The sequence below is a fragment of the Pyxicephalus adspersus genome, chromosome 3 (genome assembly GCF_032062135.1).
Source record: "Pyxicephalus adspersus chromosome 3, UCB_Pads_2.0, whole genome shotgun sequence".
Lineage (NCBI taxonomy): Eukaryota > Metazoa > Chordata > Amphibia > Anura > Pyxicephalidae > Pyxicephalus > Pyxicephalus adspersus.
Genome location: NC_092860.1, coordinates 41,024,030 through 41,051,444, shown reverse-complemented (window position 1 = coordinate 41,051,444; position 27,415 = coordinate 41,024,030).

Genomic DNA, 27,415 nt, shown 5'->3' with positions numbered 1-27,415 from the left:
TTTGTTCCACTATTCTAGTGTCTATTGCTGTGTTTCTAAACCAGGGTCTGTGGAATCCTAGGGTTCCTCCTGGGGTTGCTTTGGGTTCCTTGAGCAATGAGGAATCTGTGACTCTCAGTTCAGTGTAGATGACACCAATGATCTTTTTGGCTATCTGTAAGGGTGACACTGTTCCGAAAGGACAGCGATTTAAGAGGAATTCTTCCTATTGACCACCACACTAATGTACTGTGAGCTCTGGCTATAGTAATTATATTAAGGTCACCTTGAAGACTTCAAAGGTATTTCAATGGTTTAATCGTGTCAAAAAAAGGTCAGGAAACACTGGTGTATTATGTTAGATAAACAGAGCAAATATCTCCAAACATCTTAAAATACCTTAAAGTGTAGCCAAAAAAAAATAGCAATCAAAAGAAAGCTTCAAAAAATACCACTGTGTGTTGAAGTGTTCTTCTCAATTACTGGCTGGTAAAACATTGTCAGCAGGACGAGAAGTAAGAGGAAATTCTCCAAAAGGAGTCTCAGCAGTAAACATCACAAGGGTTCCAATCCTTCTCCATGTTATAAATGAAAATAAAAACCCTTGGCTTGAAATACACTTTAACAACAGTATAGACACACACTTAATAGCATTCCTGTTGCTCATTTAGGATTAGCTTTATTCCTCTATATACCAATATATACTGTTCCTTTGCTCACCCGTCGCTCCTGAAAGAAACAGGAACCAAAGAAAAACAGCATATAGCTCTTTGTAAACTACAACTCTAGCAAACTGTAGGTTACACAGAATTATTTGCTCTGGGCAGCTGAATGGAGCTGCAGGGGATTAAACAAAGAATAAGTAAATGCTGCTGCCCTGGCTAAAGGCTTCAGCAAGATCTGTCAATAAAGGGTTGGTTCTTTATGCACGAAATTGGAATTCCATTCTATAACGTCTTATGTTTGACCTAGCCCTTGTTTTCAGAAACATTGTTTTAATGTTAAACTTTTGTCAAACCCTCTGATTTCCTATTGCATAGTTCTAACAAAGTATTTTTTCTTCTTTCAACTGTAATTTATATCCAGAGTGATATCAGTATTCTTAGCATTTGGGTAATGTAGAGAAAAAAAAACAATCTATTAACCTAACAAGACCCCCAGAACTAAAACTATGGGTGTATGTACTATAATTCCTATTACATTTTACCAACACATCTTTGAAAGCCATAGATTATAAGATGTCAGTGACCTCACTTTAATTTCAACTATTATACTACTAATATACTATCATTATCAACTACTATAAACTCCTAAGGTCAAATCAAACAAGAAAATATAATAGTTACAGATATTTTGGGTGTTTGGTATACTATATACCATAAGTGGTGTATTACAACTAAAGTATAAATAATAGAAAAACACAAAGTATATCAGCTCCGAGACATTTTCTTTTACTACTAGATGGTTCTAAAATAATTTGATATAAGAAGAAGAAGAAATATTAATGTCAGATGTTTAGGAAAGCCAAACTGCCCTTGAACTGTGGAAGAAAGGTTTTTAATAACTATACTTAAAGTTGATCTGACAAATTAAATTGCTCAAAGCATTATAAATAGTTTATAGGCTCTTGGGAAGTATAAGGAAATAAAATTAATATAGATTCAACTAGGGTTGCAGCAAAAATGTAAAAAGCAAAATACTGCCTAAAATATTTCAGGGTACTTCATAACAATGTTCACATAGTAGAGCCCACCAAATCCAAGGAGAAATATTTACCATTAATACCATTTACCATTATTACCATTGCTTGGGAATCTTTGCTTTGGGAGTTGCTGAACTGGTGATAAGGAAATTGGCCATACATTGTTACATTTGTGGCCTAGTTATTGCTACAGGCATATTGCGATGGTTGCCAGTTCCATGCCCATGAATTACAACAACTGTCTATTGCCAAGATCTCTTAACCACTTACTGCTGTTGCCCTGGTGTTGTAAATGAAAGCCTATTTGTAGCCCGTGTGCCATTGTGCAGGAGTGAGAGGTTGAGCAATGCTTGAGGAGGCAATGAACATGCATCTGTTCTGTTTCTTTTACTGTGCCTGCTTAAATAATCTCAGGCCTCGCAGCACCCTCTAAGCAAAAACGCCCAGCCCCTCCCCCCCTTCCCCAATGAACAAATTACTACCTTACCATACCATATAAATAAGCACTGGAATCCATAACTTTACTGTATAGATTGCAAGTAGATTGTATATCATCCTGATAACAGCTTCCTGCAAAGAAAACAATAATATTCAAACACTGCCTGAATGTTTTTTTCTTAATTAAAGCTGTCCAATTCCAATGCAACTGGTGCTTGGTCATGTCATTTTGGCCAGATCTTGCTACAAGGTCTAATATATATATATATATATATATATATATATATATAAATATATAAAGATATACATATACCTATTTTATTCAGAAAAAGTAATTGCAAACATTTTACCACCTGTGCTATGAAAAACAAGGTTTGTTTTAAATCTATGTCAAAAATACCCAAACCCCCAATCTTTTCAATAGGTTTCAGACTTGTCTTGGGTGAACAATTAGTGATTAGTTTCTTGCAAATGTACAGTCTCTTCCACTTGATGTTTTAAGGAATCCATATTTCTGCATTGCATTACTCTATGGCAACACCCATTTAAATGCAGATACTCAAAAAAAGAAGTGCTTCCCATTGAATTAAGTATGTACATGGATGACAGTGGGAGCAATGAGACAATCAGGTCCCTTGGAGAGGAAAACAATCAAGCAGGGAGATCTTTGCCTCATTTGCCAAGGCACCTGATTGGCTAATTGCTCTGTCTGTCATCCCTGCACATATTTTCATCCAATGCTTCTCTACTTAAAAGGCTCTAAAAAATATGTTCTTCCCATTGGATATGTACAGGAATGACAGGTAGGCAATGAGCCAATCAGGTGCCTTGGTAGAGGCTCCATTCTCCTTTTATTTTGCCTCCCTTAAGACTGTCAGATCTTTTGACACCCCCAAGCTAAAGCACACAAAGTGGATCCATCCTCAGGTATGCTACTGATAACTTGCTTATCAACTATACTAGCTTCCATGCACCAATTTGCACAAATGCTTTTTTTAGATCAATGGTTATCAAAAATATATTTTTTATTCTATGGAGATTTTTTCTTAATTTTCTATTCTGACAAAAGAAGCAATTTAGGAAAATATGTTTGAAAGCAGTTTCATGGCATATTGATAAACAATGTGCTAACATACTTTTTTTTTAAAGATTAACCAATAATCTCGGGAGCATATTTAAAAGTTAACATTCACAAGCAGTAAAGCATTTGACTTTCACAACAGATGCACTTTCTTCCCATTTAGTTTGAATTACCTTAAATGATTTAGCTGCAGTGAATGTTATAAAATATAATATTCACAGCTTTATAAATATGCCCCTTGGTTCCTTGTATAAAAACAGAACTATAGATGTCTACTTCAGGCAAACTATGATGGGAATGTATTAACTTTGCTTTTTCAAATGCCATACAAACAGGATACACAACTAATGCAAAATATTGATTTTCCTGTGATTATTAATAATGTAATGGTAAGATCCAGTAATGCATTAACCTCCCAGTATGGGTTCCCACAGGAAGGATTATTCCATTATGTGCTATTACATGCTTCAAATTATTCACCACCAATCTTCCTGATTATAAATGGGAAGAAAAGATATATAAGATTTACTCATCTTTTGTATTTGACACAGCAGTCAGCTGCAATACACCACAACAATTACTGAATAGCAAAATATGTTAGAGGTTCAGCTACATGGAACAATATATTTTATAATATTATTATAAATAAAAAATGTGTCAACATGTACTATGCCTGATTCTGTAGCATGTTCAAGATTAAGAAAGCTTATGTTGCAAACTGTAGATTTAATCAATAGAAAACATATACTTCTGCTTAATTTGTACAATGATTTTGGTCTGTTTTGATTTATTTCTCTAGTTTCCCAAATCAGTGGAATAGTTCCATTGGAAAGCAGAAAAATATTGAAATAAGCATATATAGCACATCAATGGGGTTGCTAGGTATCTGTAGCCACCTGCAAATCTCTTTTCTACATTCAGTCATGAATTATAGAGCAAACCATGAAATATATCACTCTTATGTCGACTTTAATCTAAAAGATAAAAACCTCATAGCATATGGACCTGATAGCTATGGATACTTTCCTCCCCAGGAAAAAAGTATATTAGATCAAACCATAGACTAGGTTTGCATTCTCTTTTTAAAAGTTGAAAATGCTACTTCTGAGAATCTGTACAGAATGTTTGGCAGTCTGGGTACCAGTAATGACCTTCAATGTCCTCCTAATATGTCCACAATTTATTATATTGGTAAATGTGTCCCATCATCATTGCATGTGGTTTTATGGATATACAGTATACCTTGCTGAGAAAAGCATAAGAAATAGCATATGCTGTGTGTCCATAGAGAATACATTGAGCACTTTGCAGTGGTGTTCTATACCAGGGGTCCCCAACTCCCGGTCTGCAGCCCACAGGTGGGCAGCGACTCTGGACAGTGCGCCCACCAGCAGGGTCAGGAGAAGGACCCTGTTTGTGGGGGGGCACATCTCCTGGAGACCTCGCAGGTTCAGGGCAGTTGGCGGGACGTCACTCTGGGGGGAAGTTCCCTTTCAGTAACACAGCTCCCCGCGCGTGCGGGAACTGGAGGCCGTGCAATTTCAGCCTAAAGGCCACAATTTCAGCATGTTTGGCACAAAGAGAGTGAAGCCTAGACCGTAATGTTGTATGTTCCAATAAGTATGAAATGCTGTCCCATCATAACAATATTTTGGAAAAAGACAGGAGACTTAACGGGAAGTGCTATGGCTATTCTAAATAATACCTTTACAACAGACAATAAGATCTACTGACATTTTAAAAGCTTACAGTATTTTGTGTGTATTGTGGTTTCCTCGGGCAAGTTCAGATAAATTAAATTACCATTCCTATTTTATCTTAGCCTGGTAATTTATGCATTGGATATCTAAAGAAATCATATTGGATATTTACTTTTTTAACTACATTCTCTCTGCATCTTAACAGTTTTCCAGGGCAGTAAATTATATTTCTTGCATGTGTTCTTCTAGTATACCATTGCCATCATCCTGTTGTATAGGTTTTTTTTTTTCTGTCAAGCTTCAAAATATTTTTGCAGTGCCTGACTAAATATTTTTAGGATTTTTGCTTTGAAATGTTGGTGCTAAGCACTTGTTTCTCCATAGTCAGTAAAAGATTTAAGTCTTTTTACTGTTCTTTTCTTCAGCTTTGTTCACTTGATATTGACTTTTCCTTAAGAGTAGTTTATTCTGCCACCTTTCGCGGCTCATTTCTTTATGTCTCCTTTTCATCTTTCTTTCTTTTTTAAAGTCATGGGTACTTCATTGATCATATTATATGTGTTGCCAATAACATACTCAGCTGGGGCATTTTTTTCAGCAGTCTGTTAAATGTACAGCTTTTCTCTTCTGATTGTTCAGATTGTGTTTTATGGAAGCTATTACCTCTTAACATCACTGCAAGAATGTAGGTCACAATCAGGGTCCAAAGGTCTAAGGGTACTAGCACGTCATTAAATAAATATGCAACTCACAATAAAAACTACAAAAAGTAGTTCAAGTTCAAACATAAAAAAAAGATTTTTACATTTATTTCCTACAAAATTTTACAGCTGAATAAATAGAATAAAGTCTAATAATTAAAGACTAAAATGTAACTTAGGAACTATAACCGTAAAGAAGTAAGCTCAAGCTATGTTCCTAAAGGACCAGTATACACTAATAATGTATACTGATAACTAAGCTTTTATTGAATTTTATTTTTATTTTCTTCACATTTATATGTAGAACAAGCTCTCCAGGAAATGCAACGGGGCCTGGGGCAAACTATATTCCCATGATGTTTAAACAATTTAAGGTTTAGTAATACATTATATTACTCATTTTTTACAATATTTTATTTTCTTAGACTCTCCTTATTTCATTAGATGGGTGTGCAAATATTTTAAAGTAAAAAAACTAGAACGAGTAACTATGGACCAGTAGGTGTGACTTCAACTCATGTGTAAAGTGTTTAAATTTTCTGCAAGAAAACATACAAAATAAGTTAAAGTTCTAGATTTGTTGAGAAAACAATCCCCTCTATATTATCAATCACATTGCAATGAATTAAAAAAAAACTTGGTTGCAGATTCCAATATTTTCTGCTCCAAAGAATTAGCTGTTTATTTCACCATGCCCTTTCCACGCAGATTTCTAAATAATAGGGTCTTTATATAACATCAGGGTTTATTAGAACCACTTAATCAAATCTCAGTATTTAAATCAGGAAAGATTTAGATTTAATTTAGAAGTAGGCAAGCTTTAAAGTAGACCTGCACTCCTTACCTAGCTTGCCTTTTCTAGGGTCACTTGGCCCTTTTCTCTAGTGTTTAAGTGTAGATGCCACAGAAGTAAGGAGACATGCATGAGCAGAGCATGCTGGGATAGTTCACTGATAAAGCTACTACTGCCAGACTGTTAATGCAGCCTCGAGACAGTTTGCATCCACAAGCCCTCTGCTGTCTTTAGGGAGAATGTTGGTGGAGCCAGTTGGCTAACACTGGATACAAGTATGTGGGAGAAGAACATGAGTGGGTTCATGGAGGTGGTTGGAGTCATTGTGTTTGAGAGTAAGCATTAGGCAGAGTTGGGTGATTGGCTCTGTGAAACTTTCTGCTAATGGGAAGAATAAGTTGGAGAGTAAGAATGGAACTACCGTACTCTGTGATTTTTCTTCGAGAAATGGTAATGGCTGCTTTCACAGAAAAAGCAGAAAGGAGCAGATTGTAAAAAGGGGGAAAGCCTTTTTTTAAAATATACCTAAAATGCATTTGTGGATGGTAAAGCTGCTTTTGCCTAATTTAGCAAGAGCTAACTAGGTCCTCTTTAAAAAAAATATATTTTGCAGGAAGTGCCTAAAACATAGTACAAAATGTGGGAGGGGGGCATTACTTTTTTAAACGGTACACCCAATGTTACTGTCTATAGGCTCAACCCGCTAAAAAGCCTAATAACAAAAAATTTTAAATAGCTTTAGAAACATGTATCTGTGTTTTCTATGGTGGCCAATGTTATTTTTTTATTACAAATGATGTTTTTAACCATCTTAGCAGCATAAATTTCCAAATAAAAGTACCATTTTTGTATAGTAATCTTACTATACCTTTCTACACATATATTATGATTGCTACAGTTAGTTTTATTTGTTACATTAACTTCTAGTTAATGTTTACATGTAAATAAGAGGTTAGAGTTTAATTATATATTCATTACTTAATAACAGCAAAAACCAGCAATGCTTTATTCTTCTTTGTCGCTACCTATAATCAAATGATGAAGGCTTTAGCCTTTAAAAAGTGAAGTAGGCTGAAGCATATCTGCTCTTAAAAAAAAGAATAGAACCCCCCTCCCCAAGTTGGTCATTACAGTGCATTAGCTCTTTAGAAAGTTCTGTAAGGCATCACATGAAGGTCTATTTAGTGCTGTAGTACATACGTTATCTTTGATCTGCAAGGAATACAGGGATCAAAGTACTCACTTGTTACAGATTGAGATGAAATCAACTGATTACATGTTTGGCCAGGAAAAAAATAGATGGTAGAAATGCCTTTGAACATGTGCTGACCCAAGTTAATGTTTCAGTAAATTTGCATCACTTTGAACATATTTTACAACTGTATGGTGAGGAAAGGTCTTTTCTATTTGATATCTTGTGTCAGACCACAAGTCATATGAAAATTAGGTTTTACTCTTATATTTGAAAAAACTCAGCAATCATATTAACAATTATAATTTAGGAGAACATAAAAAAAGAATACAACAAATATGATAAATGTGTTTTGGCCAGGTAGTATTTATGTGGAAAAAAAAATCAGATTTACAGGTAAATAAATATAAACATGCTTGGTCCTACAGTTGAAAAGAAAATTTGTTGTCAAGAGTAATTAGATTCTCAACTCCGATTGTATGTGGCATGTCTGTATCAAAGTTTATAAATAAAAGCAACAACTTGGTTCTTTTTGGTTTTTGGATAGAATGTGGAAGGGTTAAGCCATGTACAGATATTAGTTGCCTGTGATGAACGGTCAGGCTAAAATCTGACATGTGTGCAGCCTGTCTTCAAACTGCATTCCTATGGAGGAAAGCACAGAGGGGTACCGCTCATTCATCCTCTTCCCTTTTCTCTCCAGAGCCGCACTGTGTCTACATCATTTATTCGTTCATCTGTCAATGGAAATGATTACAAAAATTTTTCCCACCAACAATCATCACAATTTCATTAGACGCCTGTACATGGCTCCAGAACCAGTGGTTCTTTCTGTCCCTGTCCCTACTAGGGAAATTTACCCTTCCAATTGTCCTGGTATTTACTGAAACAGAAAGTAATGTTAAACCAAAATTTTACAATTGTCAATAGAGCAACTGGTAAGAGGAAGTCTTCCAAAAAGAACAACTGTTACCATTAAGGCTACCTAAGCAAAGACTTTTCTTAACATTGCAGAGATTTCCATTTCCTGTTGTGTCTCCAGGGAAAGAAATTCAAGATAGAGAGTGTAAAAATTAAAATGAGAGTGGATGAATCCTTGCCTATTTCATACAAATTGAAAATGTTTGTCTAAATATACACTTAAGGTTAACTAAACATTGATAGGGATTCCGGAGTAAAGACCATAATCACTTATCCTAAAGTGAATCACTTATCCTAAACATTAGACACTGTGTGTACCTGATCTAACCATTTATTAATGTTTCAAGATCCAGTTACACCCCTTAATAGAGAACATTAGTCACATGAGCATTGCTGTTTAGGGCAATAGTCTTCAGGCAGCTCTTCCATCCACAGGTAATGGCTGGAGTTCAGGAAGAATGTAACATCCCTGGCATAGCTTCCTTCAATTTCTTTCATTCTTCAGGACCAACACTCTTCTCCATTTCCTCTTCACTCTTCCTCCATCCATGTCCCAGAAATTGAGACATCTAACACAAAGGTAGCCAGGCTCTCTTTCTTGGCCAAAGCTGTTCTATCTGCATTGTTGGGTATTTATCAGCAAGAACTGACTCTGAAACTCTCATACTAGCAGTATGGCCAGGCAAGATATATGCATTAGGTTTTCAAGTGGAAAGGCTCACAAAGTTGGACCCATTTTCTCTCCTGGTTGTGCAAGGTCACCCATGTATTTGACTGGGTCTGCAGAATCCTTACCACATTGTGGCTTGTGTGCATAGGTAGTAAGGTACTTAATGGCTCATTTTCCATTGGACATTATGCTTTGTGGATCTTTGTTGGTTCATAAGATACTGCAGCTGACAATTGAGAGGAATTATTTTTGGGAAAGGATGAAAAAAGGAAAACTGAGCAGAAGGATGAGGTGAAACAGGTGATTGAGGTGAGTAAAGCTTGTAAACTTTTTGCAGTGTTCAAAGCCTAACTATACAGTAAATGCAGTACTTCAATATAAACTGATCTGAATATAAACCGAGGTACTTATTTTACCTGAAAATACAGAAAATGCTTTGACTTGTGTATAAACCCAGGATGAAAAATTCCATCACTGACAACTATCAGGAAAGTAATCAATAGATATGCCAGTAAAGTTATTGTAAATTAATACATGTATGCTGTAATATTAAAATATGTATTTAAAGGGTAAAAATGAAAATCAGTCTCGGTATGATCATTATGTTCACCCTATCCTCTTTTTACAGGTAAAATGTTTTGTTTTTGGTTATGATGGGTCTCTTGCTCATAAATGATCTTGTGTGCATTATTGTTGGCAACCAGTAGATGGTGCTATGTCCTCATGTAAAACGTGTAACAAATTCAGGTCTTAAGACAAGAGTTTGTACTCTACACTTTGCACTTTACATACGGAGAAAGCACCATCTACTGATGTGACTCAAGTATAAAACTTTTTTTAATGACATTTCAGGTCCAGAAATATATGCAGTATATAAGGTATATGAATTTCATAAGAGAGTCCATCTAAAACATGCATTCTAGTAGACAGCAGTAGGGAAGAGTGACAAGTGGCTCAGTCATTTTGTGATAAAGAACAAAGAGTTAAGATGGCCACAACATAAAGCAGATACAGTCTACTATTTCTGTTTTTTAACAGTAACTGATTAGTTGTGAGTACATGTTAGTAAGAAGGAGGCCACACAGCCCACATTAATAATATGTGTTGAATATTTTACTGCAGTTAATATAAGTCTTGGCCAAACCCATTAAAATATTGTGATACATAATTCCTTATTGGTATAGCTTATCCACATGCAGTTTGTTTCTAATGTACCAGTCTATGGTACTGTCACCAGTCTAATGAAACTGACAGTGGTGCATACAGGGCTAAGTATTTCCAGCTAATTAAGTGGTGTGACAAATGATATGAAATCAGTTTGCAACAACCAGTGCATAAATCCTTGAGGCCAAAGACAATCAATCTAGAATAACTTAACTGCTTGAGCTATATTTTAAATTATTTAACATTATGTTTTTGAAAGACTAAACTTTATTATGCTATAAGTATGCCAATGTAACAATGGCTAACATTCACAACAAGAAACGTCTTTCTTTCTTTTTTTTCATGTAGTACTAAAACAACTGAAACTTTACAGCAACCATCATGGAGATAAATCTAAATTTGCATACACAATGGGAGCACTAAATTATGTACAAACATAGAATACACAGAACACCATCAGGTGCTCTCTGTAAAAAGGAGTCAATTTATAACCATTGAGATAGATCTGCTTTATACACAGGTGATTGTCAAAAACAAGCCACTGCTATTTGTCATAATCACTGTCACCTGGATAGATAAATCAACATAGATTATATTCTGTTTCAAATGCACACTTTCTTAGAAACATTAAACTGCTTCTAATTATGAACCCTTGCAAATGGTGGAAGATTACTTTAATGAAGCCAAGTAAAAACTAAGTTAGCAAATAAGTTGCTAATTGGGCAATGTTCATGCTGGCTTGTTTCTGCTAAGTGTTCAATACTATGCCCTTTATCTTTTTTAAATTGTGCTTTCATATGTGGAGCCACAAAGAAGTATATAAAACTTCTCAAACAACAAAAAATCACTATTGCTTTAATCAGTTATATTCTAGATTATACTTGCACTCTAAATACTGTGGGTTTTTTTACTCTTTAAACTGCTCTTTTTGGAAGGTTCTTATCTTAAGAATAGACAAAAATTGAAGTTATCTCTTTATACAACATAAATTTTAAACAGATGAAAATGTATGTGAATAGCACAGATATATTAGCAAATAGATTATAATTTATAAGCTTTAACATACGTGTGGTGGCTGACCTAAAGTTGTTTTCAAATCATTTTACTGGGAAATTTCAAATTAAGAAAATAAAAAAAATATGATATACACAAAATAGTAAAAGAAATACAACATAAATCATAATACAAACTGCACATCTCCTACATTTCCTGTGCTCACTGCCTTAAGGCTCCATTTTTAAATGGTGATAAACAACCTTTAAATTAGAATGCACCAGTTCAAGCTCTATTTGCTAACATACTTCATGCTTAATTCCACTACCAGGGACTATCTTTGCCTTCCTTTTACTATGGGGGACAGTTAAACTACTCCTTGGATTCAGCACAAAAAAATACGATGCTTACTTTATTACACAAATATTCCATAAGCAGTAAGTCTCAAGAAATGAGATATCCCAACAACAGTAATATCCAGACACACTACTATTTTACCTAGAATAAAAGAAAAAAAGTCATGAAATAGCATACAAAGGAGAAAATGACCAGGTAGAAAGACATGGCACCACCATCTTGTCCAGGGGCTTTGCAATTAACTATAATAGTTGCCAACCTTATTTTTTTTAAAAATACATTTCTCATTTTTGCTCATGCCACTCCATTCGTGACAGCGCTAAAGTAAAGTAAAAAAATAATACTCAATCATTGGAAAAACAAATACAGAGAATAAATAATCATGAATAAACCCTGCAAGAACAAATTTAATTAAAGCACACATAGATATATACTTCATTAGGACCCATATGTAAATGTAAATGTACTGTATATAGCCATGATATTAGTAAGTTAGCCACCCTTTTATATAATGTAAGCAGGTCAGCTTTAAAATCAAAGGTGGTCACTCAACCTACATATTCCATAGAAGATTTGCAGTGGCAGGTTGTGAATTCCTCTTAGTATCACATTTTTGTTACTAAACAACTGTAACATGAGCTTTTTTATAACTATATTCTACATTTTCTTGGAGTTTTTGCTTATATTAAATATATTAGGTAAATGGTAAAGTGTTGGCTACCACATACGGAATGCAATACATCTTTTCTGTTCTTCAATTGCACCTTGAGACATAAAGACAATTTTGTAGATGTGTATGCAAATGAGCTTATGTTACCAAATGTGAGAAACAGTATTATCTCTTTCAAGCAAGAGTTGGTGTTTTACCAAGTTACAGCAGCACAGCCGCGTGAGCCTGATGGTGTTTTTTCCCCTTCCAGATTTGTTTTCTGGGAAACATAAAAGACCAACTGCTGCGGTTTATTACAAACTCAGAATTCTTTGCTGAGGTGTACACTTAAAGTCTTCTTACAAACAAGATCAAAACTGCACAACAAACTCTCTTTACAACATATGGTGTATACATTTGCAGCATGAATCTATGTCTGTTCATGGCAGTTTTTGTATTCTTCCTACGTGCGCTGTAGCTATTACGGTACCTCCGCAGCTGGCAACACACTCTAGTCAAAAGACTAGACATCCTGTCCCTTCCATACTGACATTATCTTCCCTGGCATTTTCTTTGCATTTTAACTGAGCCAACTTTTCTGAGCTGCCAGTCAGTCTGCAATACCAAACATACAGCACAGTAACTTGGCAAAAAGACATCTGCTGATTTTGCAGTGGGTGTAACAGTGCATATTTTAGTTGTTTATTCTCCCTTCTAATTCAATTATTTACAGTGTCACAGATATATTCAGAATATGGAATGACACTGTCTATTTCTGTATATATGTAAATAAAAATTTCATATGTCTTTCTAGTTTTTTTCCCCCTCAATGTTCATGATAGAAAATATTTTGCACTGAAATAATTGTTAGCACCACTGTCAGCACTATTTCTGCTTCAGTTTTTTATTTAAAGGTTATGTATACTTGTGTGGACATTTATCTTTTATTTACTGGGCAGGACAGGAAAACTGAGAATAATATGATTCCCCTCTATATGAGAAATGATGGTGCTCTCAGTGGTACTCCAAAGGCAGAACACCTTTTGCCAAAAACCAAGTGGGAAGGAGTTTGTACTAGACAATCATTTTCTATGTGTCTGGGGCAAACTTCAACCTCTCTAATTTTATTATGGTACCTGACCCTAACACAAGTTTCCATGGAAGTCCACCTTGGAACCGGAAGTGAAGATCTCTGCAGCGATGACAGCACAAGGTAAATATGTGCCATATTCGGCAAGTATGCAGTGCATATTTGATGGTTATGGCAGAAGGTCACCACCCACCAACAAGTTTAATTCTGCTTTATGTGCAGACCTCAGTAACGACCTCTAAACAGCACTAGTAAATTTTTTTTATAGGCAACACAGATACTTTAGGTCCCAAAACTCTTTGGTTGAAGAGACGATTCAATGTTATTCATTATCCTGTTTCAGGCTGTAGTTTGGGGAACCCTGCTTTAAGCCCTAGGGCACTGCACTTAATCAAAATGCCATATCTTTCTCCTGATAAATGTCAAGTAAACAAAATGTTTTATGGCTTAGGGCATTTTCTTCGTTCTCTGCAGCTGAGATATTAAACTGAGTTGATTTTAGGGTGATGAGGTAGCATTTGGCCTAATTACAGCTAAGAACCCCCTGAAACATGGCTCTGCCATTCTGACTTTTCAGCAAGGTTGTCAGCCCTACAGATCTCCCTCAATCTAAGCTCTCCTTCCCAGCCACCTCCAGTAGCCCCTTTGGGGAGCAGAAGGAGCCTTTCAACCAGAAAGCTCTGATGTCACAATAGGATATTTCCTCCCCTGCCACGAGATTTGGCACAGGTTGGGTGTAAAGGCTGTGTTATATCTCCTCCCTGCCCCCCGCCAATGGACAGGTGAAGAATAAATGGGAGATATAAAAATTATCAATGATCATCATCATCATAAGGCAGGAGGGACAGAGGAGAAATGTCCTCTTTGTCGGCACCATCCAACTGCTTCCCAGCACTGAATGCCCGCTATGACCACCACATATCAGCAGGGGAATACCACTAGGTAGATAGCCAGGAGGCTGAGAAGAGGAACACTCCACCATGATGTGTCAGGAACAAAGAAAATAAAAACTTTCTGCCTGTCAATTATTTTCTGTCACCAGAACCCGTCTGTTACTAAAAGCTTCCAGTCACTTACTGTCTTTCATTAATATCAGCCTGTCATTGTGACTGGAGGACCTGTAACTGGTGGATCTGTTTGTCACTGTCACTATGGGACCTGTTACTGGTGAATCCCCTAGTCGCTGTCACTTATGGAGCTGTTATTGATAAATCTACAGTATTTTCCCTTGGGAGGCTGTTACTAGTTATTCTACCTAATATTAGATTTTTTTCTCTTGTTGATATCTATCTGTTTTAATATTACATGTATGTGCTTGATATCTGCCTGTCATTGGCATGTGACTGATACTTGACTCTTGTTGCTAACAAAATGTTTCTGGTATTCATACCTGCATTTCATTTTAACAGGATACATCTATTATACCTTGCCCACGTCTTTCTTCAACTTAGCCACTTCCTTAAATTATGGAACCAATACTGAACGGCCCAAAGCCTTGAATATCATTGAAAGAATGAGAGTACTTCCCAGGTGCATAGGAGTTGAAATTAGGTGACCAGAAGTGATGAACTATATGACTGTCAAGCACCTATATCAGCTTTGCCTTAAACATTAGTATGTGGGTCCTACTTTTTATAATACAACCTGGGCTGTATGCTAATGTAAAGGAATGTAAGCTTCACGCAGGGTGTTTGAATAGTATGTAGTACAATGCAAAATGTATGTATGTACAAGATAGTAGTAACAACAGCATATTAGTAACAGTATGGTAAATCACACAAATATACAACCTGGACAGAAATATCAAGATACGCAGGTAAGATACAAGGGGATAGATAGCGATATCAGATAAACAAAAGAAGAGATGCAAGTACCAACACAAGGCATAATTCAAACTATAAATGCAAAAACGTGAACCAAATATATCAGGGCTGGTTAATAGTGCTCAAGTAGCAGGATATTTGTTCTTATTGGTGTGAATGGTGCAATCACAATGAATAACATAAATCAAATGACTCCCATAATTTGTATAGAAGAACCTTTCTGAGTATTACCTGGTATTAATCCAATTTGAACTACCTTGGTAATGTTTTTTTTTCACAGCATTGCCAATATATTTTTAAAAGAACATTTAGGTCAAAGTCTAAATATCAACATATTTAGAGCACAGTTTATAAAGATTGATATGCAAATATTCATGTGTGTCTAAATTTGCTTTACGTATGTAGGGCTGTGGGACTAGAGAAAGAATATATTTTATGCAATATTTTTCTATCTATTTTCAGCTTGTAGGAAGCCATGTTATTCCCTCTTGTAACCTTTGATGAAAGATCTGCTTTTATCACCAGCTCCCTTCTGCTTTGTGCTCATTCATGTTACATTTAAAGCCTCCGGAGGGACTGCTGTGGCCTTGGTAACAACATGATATAAAACTTCTTTAGAAAGCTAATATTATTGATCTTCTGTTTTAGGATTCTTTTACCAAAACTGTGGAGAGATTATATAGATATACTGTAAAACCGAGTCATACAGCAATATAAATTATAATACCATAATAAAATATTAAAAAGAGAAGAGGAGTATAAATGCTACAGTCATGAGGAAAAGAAAGTACATCCTCTTTCAGTACTAAGGTTTATCAGAACTAAGGTGCATCAGAACTTGATAAAAAAACTCAAAATTAGGAAATGTCAAGCTCAAATAAACAACAACACATGCTCTATTACAGTACTTGTCATTATTTATTTAACAAAGACTAACACAAAGTCACCTTTACAACTTTCATAGAATTAGAAAGGTGATGCTAATCAAATGTCATCATTATCCCTTATAAAAGCAGAAGTTTTGGCAGTTTGCTGATTTGGAGTATTCAGAAGTGTTGATTCACCCGTGCCAAGGAGGAAAGGCACCAACAATGATCATAGGGAATGGTTGTTTCTTCCAATCAACCTGCAAAGAATTGAAAGACCATTTTTAAACAATTTGAAATTGACAATACAATTAGAAAAAAACTGAACAAGCTTGGCTTGTTTAGAAGGGTTTCCAGGACAAATCCTCTTCTTTCTAAAAAGAACATGGCAGCACGGCTTAGGTTTGCAAAGTTACATCTGAACAAACCAGAAGCACATTGAATAACTTACTTTAGATAGATGAGTTCAAAGTGGACATTCTATACTATGACACAATTGCACAGACACATGGACAGCACCACATTTGGTTAAAACTAAACACATCATATCAGCACAAGCACAATGCTATGACGGGACCTTATGAGAGCTATGCCTAAAAGATTTGTCAGCAAACTACAATGAGCTGCTATTGGTGGTTCTTCAAGTTATTGAATCACGGGGTTTACTTAATTTTTAACATGGCTTCACTTTTATTAAATAAATAATGACACAGCGAAATCTGTTGTGTTTTGTTTTACAATTGAGGTTAGATTTAAAATTATTTTACAATCTGCTAAGGGCTAGATGATTTTTTAATTTTGTCCTGACATGTAAAGTTTTTAAAAATTAAAAAAGGGCATTTTTCTTTTTTGTATGACTATATTTTAAATGGTTTAGAAAATCATAGACTGAGCTTTTAAGACCCATCTCGCTTGTGCAACATCATTTGCACAGTAAATGACTTTACCCCTAAGGAGGACATTAGGCATTCTGCTAGAAATATGAGATTCATTGACTTGGATAGGGCCCCCATTCAACTTTTCCCCGATGTTACATGGGCCACCCTCCAACGACGTTGTGTGCTGCAACCTTTACTCACCTTACTTTGCAAACAATCTATTCCTTACAGATGGGGATTTCAGCTAGGAAAGATGGCAGATCGTCCACTCTCAAGCACCCAGAGGATCTCTCCAAATTCTGTCTGGATCTAGGCATTCCGTTTCCCACCATATCAGGGTGGGAAACACTACCCACTCCGACAGCTCCTCCCACTGGGTGGCCAGAGGTTCTTAAACGGGAACACTCCCCATGACTGGATTCATTGACATTGCCAACGATCGTGACCTACTATGGTGGAATTCCATTATGAAGGCACTGCACCATCTTAACACATTGCCTCTTCATTTTTCTTAAGTTGACTAAAGTTTATTATTGTGCTAAATGGTAAATGTGTATGTTACATGTTGCTAGTTTAAAAATTATTTGTGCATGTTTTGCTTTAATCACTGTCATGTATAGTTTTGTTACTTGTCAGTAATGCAGGCCAGGCTAGGACATTGTTGGTATTGGTTATGATCCGTACCTGGCATCTTGCATGCCCCCCAATCATGTCCCCCAGGTGCCCTTAATTATTTTTTTCCTGGACACTGATGAATTCTGATGGACTTCGGGCTTTGGTGAGATTCCCTCTGACTTAGGTTGGGGTACTTCCAGTTGGATGTTTTTTGTTGATATATGTAAATGGTAATTTTTATTACTTTTCTTTTTCTTTCCCCCTACCCCAATCCCTCCCTTGCCCATATATGTGTAGAGTTTTGGGGTGCATACCCCGCTTTAGTCATCTGTTATGAAGGTTATTATAGCTCTCATTGCTACACCAATAGAGTCCCATGGTTAGGCTAATGTGAAGGAATTTCAAGGGACTTAACTCTCCCACCAAACAAAGGCCTACATTACAAAAGCTTAAACATCTAAAAGTGCTTTTCTACAAGAGACACACTTAGATCAGACAGGAACTTTCAACTTTAATAAGCACTACTATCCATTAGTGTATTCTGCCCTATGTCGGCAGGGGTGGCTATACTTGTCCATACTCACACTCACTCCTCCCTCACTAAATCTATCCTGGACCCTGATGGCAGATACATTATCTTGCAAGGTACCATGGGCCCTATGGTGGTTTTATGTAATATCTACACCCTTAATTCTGCTCAAACTGTTTTTGGAAACAGTTTTTTTCCTTGGCAGCCTCACACCCCCCTGCATACTTGTTGCCGGGCGGTGATTTTAACTTGCCCCACATCCCCTAATTGTATTACCCTTCCCCAGATGCAGCCAACAGACCTCCTCCTTCTTCTACTTCTTGCCCCTCTTGCGGTTTTGAACTAGGCAAGGACTCAGTTAAGAAATGCCACTGGAGGTTGAATGAGTTTTTACTCAAATACCCTCTGACTAAACTGGCGCTTCAAAATAACCTTGATGCATAATAAAGTGAACTTTTTAGAGAATGCACATTCTGTACCTCAGGCTTCCACCCTGTTAGCTAAGCTGAAGAGAGATAAAACAATCCCTACATACCACCCCATCTATAGCCAGACTTTGCAGGGTGATTGATGTTAGAAACTGTCCTAAAGAACTAGCTCTAATTTGGGATCAAACAGCCAAGAGAACACCTATGGCGGTACAAGATAGTCAGGGAGTCTAACACTATTACCCCAAGATTGTAGTTGACATCTTTGGCAAGTTTTATAAATCTCTGTACTCCTCAGTATACATCTCACAAATAAAAGATCAATCTACACTTGCTTCATGTATCGATGAGCACCTAACACACTGCTCCCTGCCCACTTTGGAAGTCTCAACAGTGAACGCTCCTTATGAGACCATCATTGTGGAAGAAGTAACTCTTACAATTAGAAACTAACCATTACAGAAAGCACTGGGCCCGGACAGATTTTGCTATAGCTAATATAAGACATTCCCCTCCACCCTGGCACCACATTTAACCCCCGTTTACCAGTTATTTGGAGGGGGGCCCAATGCTACACTACTTTATCTCAGTGTTTTCTAAACCAGGTAAGGACCCACAGAGCCCTTCAAGCTATTGTCTCATAGTGCTCCTCAACTCAGATTTCAAGATATTCGCTAAGATTCTAGCCACCCATTTTGGTACTTATTTGCTTGCTATAATTGACAAGGAAAAGATTGGTTTCCTAGCTTACCATCAAGTAGGAGATAACACCAGACAAATAATTGATACTGTAGACGCGCAAAAAAAGAATTGAACAGGGAGCATTGTTACTCAGCCTAGATGCTGAAAAAGCTTTAAACCGGCTTAGCTTGCCATTCCTTATGTGTTGGATCGGACTCCAGGGTTCTTACAAAAACTGGACTAATGCTCAAAGTGATAGTTCTGTAACCAATTTTCTATTGTACACTACTAATATATGTAACTTTCATGTTTTTTTTTCTATTTGTGTGTTATCATCATGTAAGGGGTCTTTTACTGAGTTTGCATGCCATTGAAAAAGAAGGTGGTGTCAGATTTTAATTCCTTTTCATCACAGGTCGCACTGTGATTTTAATAGCAGACAGGTCTCTCATCTTCCATCATAATATGTGCAAGATCTACCTATTAATGGTTGCTTTTATTTACAAATGGTAATTTACAAAGTAACATGAAACTTTCTCTGTCACTTTACAAAAGGCTTTTTGTTCTGGAATGGGTGCTACTTCTGAGATGGTACTAGAAGATGTGAGCATACAAATGAGGGACAAGTATATAGTACATTAATAACATTGGATCAAAGAATATTCATTACCCTTTAATAAGTTTAGAATAGTGTGTGATCTCTGGTGCTTATATTTAATATGCTAAGGCAACATCCGTACAATATTAGTTCTCTGTTATCAAGGGACCATTCTATTACTATTTAATGTTACATTTCACTTAAAGCGAAACTAAACTGGAAAAAAAAATAATACTAACTTTTACTTCTGCAGAGCCCTTGAACCCTCTGAAGGTGTCCTTGTTTGGGCCCTGCACTGTCCTATTATTATTATTTTTATTATTATTATTAAACAGGATTTATATCGCGCCAACATATAACGCAGCGCTGTACATTAAATAGGGATTGCAAATGACAGACTAATACAGAGAGTGATATAGGAGGAGAGGACCCTGCCCAGAAGAGCTTACAATCTAGTAGGTGGGGGAATTTCACACACAATAAGATGGGAGAAATGCAGTGGTGGGAAGTAGTGGTGGTTTCAAAAAACAGAAGAAGACGGGTAGGCAAGTTTGAAAAAATGGGTTTTGAGCGCTCTGTCCTTACTGCGCTCTTACTGAGTGGGACAGTAACTGTTGTAGGGATTTGAAGGCAAAGCACAGGAGCTTAAATTTGATTCTAAGGTGAAATGGAAGCCAATGGAGAGAACTACAGAGAGATGCAGTGGAAGATGAGCGGAGGGAAGGATGGATGAGTCTGGCAGCAGCATTCATGATAGATTGTAGAGGAGAGAGTCGGTTTAGTGGAATACCAGCGAGAAGGATGTTACAGTAGTCCAGACGGGAGATGATAAGAGCGTGTACAAGGAGTTTGGTGGTCCCAGGGGACAGGTAGGGGCGGATTTTGGAGATGTTGCGTAGGTGAAAGTGACAGGACCTGGAAATGTTCTGAATATGGGGGGTAAATGAGAGAGCCGAGTCAAAGGTGACACCAAGGCAACGTGCCTGAGGGGAGGGCCGAATAACAGTGTTGTTAACAGTTAGATATATGTCAGGGGGAGATTTGGAATTTGAGGGGGGGAAGATGATGAGTTCGGTTTTATCCAGGTTGAGTTTCAGGAATCTGTCAGACATCCATGATGATATGGCTGACAGGCAGCATGAGACCTTATCCAGGACTATAATGTCCTATAATGTGCCTTCATCAGCCCCCGCTATCTTCATCCACCTCACACTGAGCAGGTGCAAGATCGGGTAACGTAGCCTCCTGTAAATGGGAAAAAAGAGTGCCGATCTCTGCGCATGAATGAGATTGGAATTTTTTGGATATTCTTGGAGAAAGCCAGAACTGCCCTGGAGTGCATAATGTGGGTATGCCAGGAGACTTTGTGCTTCCACAGGTTTGTGAACCCTTTTATGTAAAATAAAAATTTTGGTTATAGGTCCTTTTTAACGATTATCAACTGGAAATTATGCCATTTCAAACAAAAGTAAAAGGTGGACAAGCAATGATGGCACCAGAAGGCTTTACCTCTAGTGGACAGCCTAAATCTTGGTGGCTCCACAAGCTGCTTATTCATTGTATTGAAACCCCTGCAAGTCTATAGTGAGTTATATACATATCACAACAGATTAGGTGTCTGGTAGACAGCAAAAAAGAAGAACAATTACCCTAAATAACAAAAAAAATTAAAATACGATCAGTAGATAGCTGAAACCAACACAGTACTAAGAGGAGTATGTTTTAAATACTGGAGTTTTTTTTTCCATTTTTCAGGTTCACCCATGATAAACTACACCCAAATAAAACTGATATTCAGACACAAAATTCTTAAAAAGCTGTGGTGACCCAATTAACAGCTGTGCTAAACATGTATAGGTACTTCAAGTTGCACTGTGTGCATTTGTGAACAGGGATTTATCTTGGTAATTGCAAGAATAAAAAAGTTCACCAGAGCAGCCACTATTGGTAACTCCAAAAACAAAGAAGTACACCAGAGTGATCACGCTTTAGTAATCTCATCAATTAAAAAAATACAGTAACAATATCCATCAAGTATACAAGAGTGGTTACTGTTGAGATTTGCGTATATTTGCTAAAGAGATAAAATTACAATTTCCCTTTTAAGTAAAACAAGGGACAGTAGTGCTAAGGGGCAGGTGGAAGTGGCTCTTTAATTAGCTCTAGCATAACCCATCCTTAAAAGAGCTTTCCAGACTATAGTAGTACAGGCATCCCTGCCTTTTCTTCAAAATTGTGTTGCCATAACTAAACCCCGACGAAGGTGTCATAGAGTAGATGGATCAAATCAAACCCCCTCCTTCACCAAATCAGGACTCCCTTTTCTTCCCAGACACAGATCAGCCAATTCACAGTAATAAAAATACAGGCTCCTTTCACTTTCTCTATTTCAAATCCAACACATTTTCTTTGGCGCACAATAAGAACTCCAAAGCATTTTATTTCGGAACTAGACAGACCAAGGACTCTAAACAATAAGAGGAAGAGAATGAAGACATTCCATGTAGACATTTCCCTGCAGTCACTGTTCATCAGGCAGGTGTTTAAAGTGGGGTTCCAGAGATTTCTAGAAACAGAGGTTCCATCCCAGGGCCCTAACTGAAAAACTGAATTCAGTCAAGAGGATGAGGTAAATGTACCATATCAAACATGGGTTGAAGGCATGGAGCAGCAGAGTCACACAGAGGGGTAGGAGGAAAAAGTGAACATTGTACCGCAGAAACCTGGCAAAAGGAGCAAGGTGTCAAAATAAACAGGGTTCCATTGGATTGGCCATTTGAATAAAGCTGTAGTAGTGAATTTTCATCTGTTCAAGAACAACTGCAGGCCCCTGCTCACTCAGGACTTCTGCTGTGTGGGCATTCTTCCTGAACTTGCCTTCCGACCTAACCATTATCCTTTGAAATACCTGTCAGCTGCATTTGGAATAACAAAAGTACCTTTGCAATGTGGGCACAATGGCCCTGATTTATTAAGGTTCTCCAAGGCTGAAGAGAATACACTTTCATCAGTGAAGCTGGGTAATCCAGCAAACCTGGAATGGACCTGGTCCCGGATTGAAAACATTTGCTAACAAATAGCTTGACTTTTAGGGAATCCATTACAGGTTTGCTGGATTACCCAGTCTCACTGATGAAAGTGTATGCTCTCCAGCTCTAGAGAACTTTAATAAATCAGGCCCAACGTGTTTGATTAATCATTTTAAAATTCCCACCCAGTTCTGTGGAAGACAAACTTGCACCAGAGACCAAAGCAGCTGGATGACCCTGCTCCCTAACTTGTCACTACTGATTTTTTTCTCTTCTACCTTTCTTTTACTTTCCACAGTCATTTCTAGGCCATGTAAATTAATGTATATGTCAGCTCCAACTTGGATATCTTGAACCATAGAACCAAAGATCCATTTGATTACTGTGTTGGCTTAAAGATGCATCTGCCTGTCATTGTCAACCACCTGACCTTTATCAAAATCAACCAGGCTTGGACCTCTGATGTTGAGTTTTTGTTTTGAAAAAGTCTAGGGATAATATTTGTCTGTTTAACATATGTCAAGAGCAGATTCTCTAATTTTATCTTTTGAAAAAAGCTATTTCTTTCTTTTAAATGCTATGCAATACAATTGTTGCACCGAGGTATCTACTGAACAGCAAACCCAGAGGGCTTTTTTTTATTTTTGGTTTTCATGGCACATGCCTCCACATTATCTCCATGCTTCTAGTGCAGTGTTTTTCAACCTTTTTTGAGCCATGACACATTTTTTAAATTGAAAATTTAAGGTGGCACACCACAAATCAAAAGTTCCAAAATGACACTTTGTAGCTAATTCTCTTGTCTCTAAGAATAAACAAGGCAATTAAGCTATCTACTGCCACCCACTGACATGGAGGAGTATTACATTACTCTGCCAATCACTACAGCACAGACAATTGACAATGGTAATTGGATAATTTCCCGTGGTACACCTGAAGATCTTTCACAGCACACTAGTGTGCCAGGGCACAGCTGTTGCAGTGATTCCCCTGGGACCAAAAAAAAAACTAGAATTTCAGGGTGGCTAGTCTATACTGCTTGAACCTATTTTTCTGACACCTGACGGAAGATAATTCTTCCTAATGGGGACATACACAATATTAAGGTTCAGAGGGATGTTCTAAGCCTCAAAGATATGTATTGTTTATCTTTTTAATGAGCAAATTTCACTCACACATGCCATGGTAAAGGTTATATTTGATCTACATAGAAATTAAATAGAAGTACAAGGTACAGATCATCGGCAGGTATCATTTACACAGAAACAGATGTGTTGTTTTGACAGTGATTAGTGTTGAGCAAACCCTGAACTGTAAAGTTCAGGTCCGTACCGAACTTTACGATTTTGGGTACCCAAATCCGAACTTTGAGCCGAAGTTCGACCGAACCCAGTGAACCCGAAATTCCAGGTGTTCACTTATCCCTACCCACTAACCATTAATAGTAGTGTTAAGCGAACCAGAACTGTAAAGTTCAGGTCCGTACAGAACTTTATGATTTTGGGTACCCGAACTTTGAGCCGAACTTCGCCCGAACCCGGCGAACCCACACTGCCAGATGTTCGCTCATCCGCAACAGTGATATATGCAATACATGCAACTCCTAATTGTCAATTATTGCCAATACTAGCAGAAGAGGAAATAATGATAGGGTAAGAGAAACAGGGCATAGGAAATATTCCCTAAAAACTTTTGGTTTTACTAAATCCAAAATGGTTAATATTGGAAAAGAACTAGTCATGATTACGCTCAATCAACTTCTATTACCTGCTGTATAGAACACATAATAAATTCACACCTCTAATGATATACTTATAATTAAGTCATAATGGTCAGGTGAAATTTAATTTTAATTATGAACAAACTATTTATATCTGTTGATGCTGACAGGATTTAACCAGATATTATGTTTGGACTCCATGCTGGTTGTACTACAGCAAGTGTACAGGCCATCTGTGTCTGTTTACCAGACACATATTAATAGGTGTCTGCCTGTGAAAGTTGTGTTTACAGAATGTTTATTACTTGTGAGGACTAACTTAATTATGTCATTTCTTTGATACAGATAACTGTGGGTTTTATGTGCACATTTATGTCTTACATGAAGACTGTTTGCTAATAATATTTCAGCATCTTTTTAAAATAGATATAAATCATAGCTGCATGACATAAAGTTTGCCACATCTTTATGTACTCTAAATCATTTCCTTTTTTTGCATTTATTTCAAGATCAGCTGCACATCATTGCTCTTCATTGGCTTTCTGAAAGTGACATTGGTGAACAATGCTTCTGAATGTTTGTTAGTAGTCTCAACCAGGGGCTCATCCTATAAAAGAAAGTCACTGTACTGAGCATGGAACCTAATGTCATGATTACTAGGTGTTTTATTGAAGCCTGGAAATTCAACATTGAACTTACAATTGAAAATAACCTAAAATTGTAATTTCCTTATATACTCAAATATAAACTGATGTAATTATTTCTAACTAGGAGTACAAGAAATCTGCTTTGACTCAAGTACGAAATGTAACTATGACTGCTAACCTTTAAGATATTAATCAATAGAAATGCCAGTAAAATTACAGTGACTAATAAATCAATGGTAAGTTATTTTTAAAACATTTATTGAAAATTGAAAAAAAAAGTTTAAATTACATGGATTTGGTCTATATTTCTTTTTTTCTCACTGTCTACAGGTTTAAGTATTTTTGTATTCTTTATGATGGGTCACTTGTTCTCAAATGATCTTTTGTACGTGGTTTCTAGCCACCAGTAGATGTTATTGTGTTCTCATGTATAACCCGGTCTTTAATACCAGCAAGTTTGTTACATACTTTACATGAGAACATAGCACCATCTATTGGTGTGATACCAATCTAAGATAATGATCCAGTATATGTAGGACATGTTCATATTATATGAGATTTAAATCAATTATATAGGAAACTCATACTAAAAAAAAAACATGTAGGCTACAATTGCAGACCTGCCTAAAGAATTACTGTTTGCTTGACAATCTTTGAAATCACAACTTTTTCAGCTTTAACACTTCCAGGTAGTATCACAGCTTGAACGTTCCCCCAAACACACAGATCCCTATTAGTGCAACACTATAGTGCACGATTTCCTTGGCCAACAGGCATTCATATGTGTCTAAAGACAGACACTTCCTTCAGGTAGAAGCACCTCTGAAAACTTGCATATTAGCAGCCTTTTTTTTTATTGGCAGAGCCACATAAGAGTTACATGCAACTATAAACACAAGAGAACAAACAAAATGTACAAACAACGTCTCTGTGTGTTCTCAACTACTGATTTAATACCTTATTTTGGAGAAAATTAGGGAATTGTTCAGACAGAGTTGGGGCAAATAAAAAGTACCTACCAAAAATATTGCAGAGTATGAAAATGTCTCAGACATGGCAAAAAGTTATATTTTTATTGCTCAGCATTGCAAAATCATAGTGATTCTAGGCTTTATAAGTATTAAAAAACTTTACTATCTGTGGTTACAATACTACCTTTTTGTACAAGAATGCGAAGCATTGCTCAAGGGTGTGCACATATTTTTGCATACAACCTTGTCATGTGAGCAGTCGTCTGCAAGATGCGTGAGTCTCAAGCACATGCTCACCAGCTGCAACTCCGTTACTGAGTGGTCTTCAGCTAATCCTATGCTTGACCAGACTTGTAACCTTGGATAACTCAAGGAGATTTGGATTTAGCTTTTAACCTGCTTCTTGAATTACCCCAGGTTTTGTCGCTTGGACTTTGATTCTCTTATCTGACCTTGGCTTGTTCTTAAGCCTGTTTCAGCCCATTGCTTTGGAGTATTCTCCCCAGAAATGTTTTAAGCTAGGTGGGAAGGAGCTGTAGGCAGCTGACCTCTTCTGTATTGTGTCCCAACTTTTCAGTAACCACCCACCAACAACAAGGTAGTTACTGAAAAGTGCTGGATGGTGCACTAAGCTAAAGGGGGCTGGGAAAACCCTGCTTTGTATTGCACCTTTCAGCAAACTACAGCATGTAATCTGACTTTTGGCCTGTTCTTTGCATGCCAGAAATTTACTGACCTCCGCCTGTTTCCTCACCTGCATCTTTTCAGCGATCTATGCTTCATTCTGCTAGCAAGTTGTTGACCTTGGCTGCCTCTGACTACTCTCATTCATCAGAACTCTTGCTCCTCTGGCACTCTCAGAGCTTTGTCCCTATTACCAGGTTAAACCAAGCCGAAGAAGCATCTTCTCGAGCATTGACTAGGTACATGATACTGCACTTTTTATAGATATTGTACAATAGACAAACACATGCTATAAACAGTAAATGTAATAAAGATAATATATCAGCTTTCACCTACTTGAAGGCACTAGCTTGCTGGAATCTGTTACAAAATAAGTCCCCAGGAGTTATATATACATAAATAGTATACATAACTGTTTTATTATTTGATCTTCTTCTGTTTGATGTAGACTAAATATACACACACTAGAAAAGAATGGATATGAATTCAGTACTGCAGTTTCATAAGTGGGCTCTT